Source organism: Jatropha curcas, chromosome 11 (genome assembly GCF_041381405.1).
Source record: "Jatropha curcas cultivar XTBG-Jc1 chromosome 11, XTBG_Jcur_1.0, whole genome shotgun sequence".
Lineage (NCBI taxonomy): Eukaryota > Viridiplantae > Streptophyta > Magnoliopsida > Malpighiales > Euphorbiaceae > Jatropha > Jatropha curcas.
Window position 1 is genome coordinate 11,827,227 of NC_143161.1, and position 8,499 is coordinate 11,835,725.

Consider the following 8,499-nt stretch of genomic DNA (forward strand, 5'->3'; position numbering starts at 1 on the left):
ATCTGTGCCGAAAAGCCCAGCGTCGGCACCGATTACCCTTATATTGGTACCAATTTTGGGTGCACCGAGGCCCCTAATCGACACCGAATAGGAGCATTTCGGTGCCAATTGAGAGGACCTCGGCACCGATTTTTGACCTGGGTCAGCATTCCCTTGCCTATAAAAGGAACACTCCCTCTCATTCCAAAACACCTCTTGTTGCTTGATTGAGTGCTTCTCAAGCTTCAACGGCTCTCATTCTCCCTTTTACGATTCTAAGGCAATATAGTCCGACCTTGCTCTTCTTCCTTAATTGAGTTAAGGCCTGACTTGGTACTCAAAAGTAGATCCTTTTGGCTTTCACTTACACTTTAGTCTTCCTTAGACTAAAGCTATTAGTTAATTAATTTATCATTAATTGATTTAAGAATTAAATAATAATTCGTAATTAACTTAGTAAAATATAAGACTATAATTCGAGTCCTCGTGCCATACCTTAGCTTACTTGGAGAGAGACTCGAACTCTTTGGTCAATTAACACCATGGAGCTCCAATCCGGCCACTTCACAAGCACTAGGGCATAAAACACTAAACTCAAAACTTTGTCAATTAAGCCCGGTCCATTTGTCACCATATCATTTGTCAAGCCCGGTCTGTTCGGCACTTAGCATGCTTTAAGCCCGGTTCAACAGACACACGAAGCCTGGTCCGTTCGGCAAAACCACAAAACCAATTTTCAAGCAAGCCCTCCATCGGTAAACCCTTTAAGCCCACTCCCCGAGTGGCACCTTCAAAACCCTACCAGCCTAATCGATGGTAGAACTTCGTGCACCCCTGATCCTCATACAAATGAGGTACGAAGGCATACCTATGGATATTAGCCTAGGTAGCGGGCCCCGACCGAACTGACTGATCGTAACTTAGGGAAATTTATTGAACGATCTAGAATCCTCGATAAACGAGACTAGAGTCGGGCTCCCCGCTGAATTACACGCTTTTAATTATTTATGCTCTTAATGCACCATATTTCTAGCATTGCCATGCATTATTAGAATATTCATGCATCGATAAATTGACATTCATGATTTTTGATTTCTTAATTATGACCCAAACCGTTGATTCAATTTGAAAGAAGCTGAAAACCTGGTCCCCAAACCCAATGATTCGAGGCTAGTGCATTTTATCCGAAAAGGCAAACTAAAAATGGAGTCCAACACGGGTTTTTTTCTTAATCTTTTCTTTGAAAATAAAAACAAATTAAGGTGGCGACTCTATCATATCACACACTTGTAAAAGCGCTCCAAAGAGCCAACCCGACATCACTTAAGCGCTAAACTGAGTCATAATTTGACGAATCAATATTAAATCAAAATCAATACAAAAGGAACCGTAAGGAGTTCCTCTTAGTTTCCGTGACGAACCGTCCAATGGGCCCATCTAAATCGATTCCATCCTTCGGATCTTTCCCATGGCACTCAGATGGGGGCTCATAATGATTTGCTCAATTACTCCCTCTTTTTTCCTCTTCACTGCTGCGTTTTTCTTTTTGTTGCTACTGTCTTTTCTTTTTTTCTTTTTAGTTGTGTTTTCCTTTTTTTTTCTTGCTTTCACGTTAACTCTCCTCTTATTTTTTTTAACGTGCTCTTTCCTCTTTTTTTTGCTAACACCCTTTTATTCTTCACGTTAACTTCCCCCTTTTCACTCCTTTTGGACACTTCTTCTCTCCTCAATCCTTATCTCTTCTTTCTTTTTTCTATAACTCTCTTTTATTTATCCTCAAATGATTACTAATTATTTTTAGATTTTATCTTTTTGAGCTATCACTAATAATTGTTGGGCTTTTACTAATTATTTTTAGGCTTTAAATATATTTTTAATCCAATCCAAAATTCAATTATAAAACATAGCCAATATATGTAGAAAAATTATAAATCATGCAATTCGAAAAATTTTCAACGTTAAGTAATTAGAGAATCGAAGGATTTTTATCATCGAGCTTAAGGCTAAAAATCGATCGTTAACAGTATTGATTGATTGCTAAGATACCTTATTTTTGATTGATTTTCAACGTTAATTGATTGAGTGATTTGAAAAAGCTACTCTCCCTAATGTAATTGAACAAGAGCGTAGAATCGACCCTAATTTTGTAGTTATTGGAGGAGGTCCTACTTGTGTGGAGTTTGCTTTTATTCAATGGTTAAAGATCTAGTGAAAATAACTTTGATCCAATCTGGTGATCACATTTTGAACATGTAAGGATATAGCTTTCACATCCTATCTTTATAGTGTTTTTGAATATAAGTCAATGGAATGTTAAGATAACTTATTTTAGAATTTAGCGTGTCAAAATCTATGTGCTAATGTGGTTTTCTTTATGCTTGGTTATTTGCTTTGTGTACCTGAAAGTAACAATATACTGGACTGGCTGCACGATCCTCAAGTTAGTTTTTTTTTGCCAATTTCAGGTAAGAAGACATTAGAATTTTAGGAAATGAATTTACGTAAAATGGCCAGGATAGCTTTTTTGTATTGTCTCAGTATTAGGGGTACAAAATGGGTCATGACATGCAACACGATTCCCCTAACATGTGAAATAAACAGGTTAGGGTTGAGATTAAATAGGTTCGTGTCATAAATGGGTCACCCATTTATAATACGAATATAAACGTTTTGTGTCACGGATTTACATGTGAGTTAGCTCAGTGACCCGTTTATTTAAGAGTAAATAGGTAATTTTAGTGTTACATAAATATTCCATTGAAATCCTATTTAAACTTTATTATTGTATTGATTTTTTTATTTTAGTCATGAATCTTGAAGAATTTATGCATTTTATGTATGAAAATTTATTTTTAAATATGATTTGAGTTAGATAGATTAAAATTTAAAAATATTATAAACAGGATAAGTGGGTCGTATACAAGTTAACAAGACCCACTTAACCTATTTACAATATTAGACGAGTACACGGATTGTATGTGGGTCAACACGACCCACTTAACCTACTTATGATATTAGGCAGGTTACAACTGTTGTGTTTGTGTCACCTGCCTAATTCTCGTGTCGTATTCATGTGGATAAATTTGACATGATTATTAAATGAGTCATGTTCGTGTTGACTCTAATCGTGTCGCGTGTTAGCGAATCCTTGTCGAACCCGACACGTCAACCCATTTTGACACCCCTATTTATTATTGCACTTTGAATTTAGACATTGAAATATGGATCTCCTTTTTTATACCTTTAAAACTATCTTGTCAATGGCATCTTAATTGAATTATTTTCAAATGGCAATTGATGTGGCCATTTTCAAATTTCATAGTTGGTTAACCATAATTGTGGTGTTGGTTATTGGAGTAAATATATTTTGTTTATTTTTTATGCGAATATAGAAATGTGTTTTGGTTTATGGATGCTGCTTACTTCATCGTTACACATCCCAATGGCAAATATTCTTGGTTATAATTAAACATTTTTAAGTGTTCATATCATGAAATGGTTACAAATTTAAAAATAAAAAATTGAGAGAGAAGAAAAAGAAAATTAGGAAAACGAGATCTAAATATAATACTTTTTTCCTTCCACTAGGCCATCAGTTGGTTAAACTTTCTTCTTTCAAATGTGCAAATGATATTTGTATTAGTCAATACCTTGATCTTTTACTTTATACACATTAACATTTTTCACTTTAGTAATGTGTTTTTTGTTATATCATTTTAATACCTGTATTTCCTATAAAATTGATATTATTCTTATTTGCATTATTAATATTATGTTTATGTGGTACCACAATTGCATGAAATACTTTATATGAGCCCAAAAATATTGTACCAATAATATTTTTATATATCTAGCAACACAAGTGAATTATATAAGAATTTTATTTCTATCAAGTTTTTTATAGTACTTTAATTCTTACTTTCTTAGTACACTGATATGAAAATTTAGTTTTTAGTTTTTTCTCTATTTAATTTTGCTATCATTTTTAAGATAGAATATATGCAGCCCACAAGAGATTAGTGGACCATAAAGAGTAAAGATATTAATGCTTTTAAAGGTGCTCTTGCCAAATGCCAGGAAAGTGTTGATTCAAATTCAAGGGCACATCTTGAGGGGAAAGAAGGAAAGAGCCTCCTCAGAGTTCTCAGAGATAGCGTTAACGGATCCATTTCAAAGTGCTACGCTTCGTTCGCATGAAGAAAGGAAGGTGCGAGATATCAATGCTTTCAAAGTGGCAACTGCATTTATATTGACTTGTTTATAATAATTCCAAGAGTAGTTTAGCTTTTTATGAGTAGTAAAATTATGCATGTATCTTCTTTCTTTTTTTTAGAAAGGATTGCATACGTCTTGATTATATGTATGCTTGGAAAATTATTTAATTAATAATGTCCCATGTCGAAAACTCCAATTAATTGTTGATCCAAAAATAAACTTTACAAAATTTCAGTATATAATTATTTTTTTAAAAGTGTATATAATTATGGGTGCATGTTCTAATTAATTCATCAAAACCATAATTAAAATAAAAAACATTTTCATTACAAAAAATAATATTTTCATATCAAATTGCTATCCACATAATTCAATAACAATATTAATTAGAATACTTATGAGGGATTTATATATTAATACTTATATTTATATTATTAGTATAAAGTAGTACAACATATAATAATAATAAAATTTCCTCGCATTGTATGGACTTTCACCTAGTTATAAATAGACTCAAATAACATGGCCATTGCACTATATCCAAAATATTCAACAATCCAATTTAGAGATCCATAATGTAAACGCTCAACTTTTGCCCTAAAAAGGACTTAGTGATAATAGTTTTTTTTTTTTTTTTTTTTTTTTTTTTTGCATAAAATGGGATCGGGACATTCGATCACTCTGATTTTTGGCCAATGGTCTGTGTCTAAGAAAAATGAGTTGTTTCACCATTTTTGGTTTTTCGGGTTCCCAAGGGTTTTGCATCGAAACGGGCTTGGGAAGTGCCTCGAGTTTGCTCGAGAGACATTCCGATGCACTGCCTTATTTTATGTGCTACCGTACCGATTTAGTAAAAATAAGTCCGACCCGATTTTGGGGTCCACCAGTGGCACTTACCACCTAAGCCCTAGAAGAAGGCCACATCATCTCCCCATTTGCCTATAAATAGGGCAATGGTTTAAGACATAAAAAAAGAGACGTTTTTTATTATAAAGGGGAAACTATTGCATTTTCTCTACTCACTCTTGATTCTAAGTTAAATCTTGTGATTGTAAATTGGATTTTGAAGTTTATTCATTCATCTCGATAAAAACTCCCCTGAACTTCGTGATCAAAGACCCATAAACAGACTCACTTAACTTAAACTCGGATTGTTCAACAAAGATCAAAGCTTTTGGATTTCTTGATTCATTTTCCCAAAATCTTTGGATTTCCTTTAAATCAAGTTAACTCTTGAGAGTCCTAACCCTTTTCCTTCATCTTTTTCTCTTTTTTGTGTATGAAAAACACCTGCTTTGCATTGGTTGTGAAGGAAGCCCATGATCAAGCACAAGCCTCTAACTACGCTAGTACTAGCGTACCCCATTAGTCAATAGTGCCACGCCACTACGTGTGGCACAGGCCACTTTGGCTCACAGGTGGCTTTGTAAGTTTACTTTGGGATTCTTAATCAGGGAAAGGTCAACATGTCACTATGTCTGGTGAACGTCTCCTAGTAGTGGCACATGGACCTTCATTTCAGGAACTCGGAAGATAAAAATGAATAAAATGACTCTGATTCAGGGTCCCATTCGAGTCAAGTACTAAGTAATCTTGCTTTGTATCACGTAAATGGCTCATTATGGCTCAAATAATAAATAAAGAATGAGATTTAGGTAGTGACAGTCAAAGTTGTTCATCATTCATGATGAACTTCACATTCTTGATCCCAAATATCATTCCAAGTTAAGAACTAATCATTTTATCTTTTTGCCATTTACTTTAATGCCATTTAAGATTATGTATTTTAAATTTCAAAATCATTTGGTTTCATGCACCTTTACTATTTTATTGCCATTTGTTTAATGAGCTAACTATTATTCACTAACCTTATTAACATTCATTCTTGATTCTTTTATGATGATGATTGTTTATTGTTAATTCTAAATGTGTGTGATTCATACTTGGTTCATTATTTCATTCCTATAATTGAGTTATTACTTATAATGAGCTTGATGTAAGGGTAAAATTGATTCCATAAATTGCTTATTTGTAATATTATTGGGTTTTGAAAATTTTAAAGGGTTGACGGGTAGAATGTAAATTAGGCTATGAGTTGTAACTTTTTTCTCCTCTCCCCCCTTCTTTGCTTGATTATGTTGCATGCTTTATTTAAATTGTTATTGCTCATGAATGTCATGTTTCAAAATTGCATAAAAACTCATTTTTCATCTCAATTAAAGTTAATCATATCATTAAGATTGTGAACAAATGGACAATCTAGGAGGCTGGTTTCCAACCGGGTGATCTGGGTGCCTAACACCTTCCTATGACTGTACCTAACTCCCTCATCTAGTCTTTGGTCAAAACCGAATTAGTCATTCCCAAAGAAATGACTAGTTTGTGAGTTTTTTCCTAAAGAGGGTGGCGACTCTAAAATGAAGTTCTTACCAAAGTAAGAACTATTTTTATAAAATCTCTTTTCCAAAATAAAGTCACCTATCTAAAGATGTGAAGAACGGTTAAAAAAGAGAAAGCCAATTTTTATAAATTAAAATAAATCAAGCTTGTTTTTCTCTTTTATTCATTCGTAAAAAACTAATCTACCTTCATTCTGACGACTCCGCTGGGGATCGAATCCAGAATCTCTGATTTTCTGATTTTGGTTTTGAGAAAGGAGTTGACTTCGATGATGTCCTATCATTCACATTATAAATAATGTTAGTAACCTAACATTGCATCTAAATTTGTGTATATATAAATGGCATTCATGCATAATTCTCTTCTCAATCTCTTTTCTACCCAAAACCCTAAAGGTGATATTGGGATGTGGTCCTTTCACTCTACCTGATTGTTGAGATCTATTACAAATATAAACCACCCATAGGCTTTATCCTAGGTGATATTGGGGATGTGGTCCTTTCACTCTACCTGATTGTTGAGATCTATCACAAATATAAACCACCTGTAGGCTTTGTACCTTTTGGTATATCAAAAGAATTAGCACAATCTATTATCACCATTAGCTTAGACCTGAAGCTAAATGATAGGAAACAACGAATTCTCGCTTATGGAACCTAAGACTTATTTAACCCAACTAAAGCTTATGTAATGACCCTAATTCCTTCCCTTAGAGCTACCATAATAAATTAATTGTGTCATTCATTCAATAAATGTGAGAGACTTTAGTCCAAAAGCCCATGATGGTTTATGAGCCCAACCACTTTGTCCTAGGGTTTTTTAGATAAACTTTTGACCATGAATCATGTGTGGGAGATATAAGGATGGAGGTCATGCATTTTCCAACACCAATCCCCTTGTTTTTTACATTTTCTTCATACATCACGTAACGTGTTTCTTTTTTAGCCATATAGGAATATTTTGTCATATCTCGGTCTAGTTGTTCAAAATGTCGAAGAGAGAGGAACATAAGAGAAGTGCTTGAATCAAAACAAGCCAAAAGAGCTCTCTACACTGTTGATGCTCCTATCGAGGCCAAAACTCAAATGCCTAATAAGGAAGCTCCTCCAGTTTCATTATCAACATATGAAGATCCCTAGAAGAGGCTTATCAATCTTTACTTGAAATCAGGCAAACACAACTCGAAGCCATGACTCTCTTCCAAGGTATGGAGGCGCTTTTCACTCTCATGTGCAACATTGCCAACGGCCTTGTGAAAATAGAGCACTTCACTTTAGAAGATGCTAGACCTTATCAAAGGACTTAGGGCTTGAAAAATCATTGTAAATATTTAGATAAGGCCTAAGAATTATTGTAAAATGTCAACTTTTAGAGCAATGTATGAAGTTTTCTATTTTGAGCCAAATATTTTTAATGCCTTTAAAGAAAGAAGAAGAAAAAAGAAGAGAAAGAAAAAGAAAAGTCTTAATTGTAAATAAATAAAAGACCCTGCTTTAACACTATTTTAGACAAAAAGTAAGGGAATCAAAAGAAATAATAAAAAGAGATATTCTAAATATTTGGCTACAAAAATATTTGGCTATTCTAAATAAGCCTTCCTTTGATCTTCATTTTGAACGGTCCCAACCAAGCTATGACAGAATATTGCATTACTTGCATTTCATGATGTTGTGATATGTGACATCACTACTGTGACATTCTCATGCATACATGCATCATACCTAACCTTGCAGTCATTATTGCTCTGCACAAGAAGTCAAAGCTCTCAAAGACCAGCATTCTAGTTAGTTAAGGCCAAGGCAAAAAAAAAAAAAAAAAGAGAGAAAAAAGAAGACAACAAAAAACAAGAAGAAAAAGAAAGGACAAAAAAGAACACAAAAAGAGAACAAAAAAGAAGAATCGAGG